Source organism: Triticum dicoccoides, chromosome 2B (assembly GCF_002162155.2).
Source record: "Triticum dicoccoides isolate Atlit2015 ecotype Zavitan chromosome 2B, WEW_v2.0, whole genome shotgun sequence".
Lineage (NCBI taxonomy): Eukaryota > Viridiplantae > Streptophyta > Magnoliopsida > Poales > Poaceae > Triticum > Triticum dicoccoides.
This window is the reverse complement of record NC_041383.1, coordinates 532,267,576-532,268,640: the sequence shown is the minus strand read 5'-3', so window position 1 is coordinate 532,268,640 and position 1,065 is coordinate 532,267,576.

The following is a 1,065-nucleotide window of genomic DNA, read 5'->3' as shown; positions in this document are numbered from 1 at the left end:
CCGGCACGCCGCTCCGCCCCCAGCCGCCGTCGCCTCCGCCGAGAAGAGCTCCGCCGCACCGGTCCGGCCGCCCGTCGCTGGTGGCCGCGCCGCCCCGTCGCCTCCCCATCGCCCCTCCGCCTCGACCCGGACCGGATCCGGCGAGATCCGGCCGGAGGAGCCTCGGATCCGCCTCCCCGGCCCCGTCCCCGACAGCCCCGGCGACCTCTCTCCGGCGAACCTCGAAATCCGCGCCACTGTTGACTTCTCCCGGAGGTGAAAATTCGTCCAAGTCCCCGAAGTTTCGACATAATCATGCCATGTTTGACCCGCTATATCTCTGCATCCGTAGCTCCGTTTCGTGCGTGTAATATGTCAAATTGTTCGTCTCGACGAGTACATCATTTCATTCCATTGCATCATTTTCATCTTGATGCCAGAAATGTTGTTGGAAGAGTGCTATGTGATGTTAATCTGCTGAAACTGTTATAACTTGCTCATTTGTCATTTTTGCCATGATTGATGTGTGCATCCTATGAGGTTGATGTCTACATGTGTTTTGATCTATGCCATGCCATCTTTCCAGAGGTGCTATCCATGTATTTTTGTGATTTGTGTGCTGAGTGCATCGAGCTTGCTAAGTAGGGTACTTGTTGTTGCTGATTTTAGTCCTTGTCCTGCTGTTATTTTTATGCCATGTAAACTTGATGCTACAGAGAGATCCATGCTTATTTTGAGATACTTCAGTAAGGATGTTTTGAACATGTGGTTATTGTCTATCCATTCATGCCATTTTTTGCAATTATGGAGTAGCCTAGCATGTCATTTGAGTGCTCTACTTTTGCTTCAAAATGTTTCCTGGCAGATTGTTTACTTGTTATTCAATTTGGCCAAGCTTGCTATAGTTGATCCTTGCATGCTATGGACTTGTTCTTGCCTTAGTTTGTTTCACAAACATGTCTTCTTGATGATGCTATGCTTATCTTGTCATGCAATGACTTGTGGTGAGTGAATCGAGCTTGTTAAGTAGGGTTCATGATGTTGCTGTTTTGCTAGGCTGAATCTGTTATTTCGTGATGCTATATA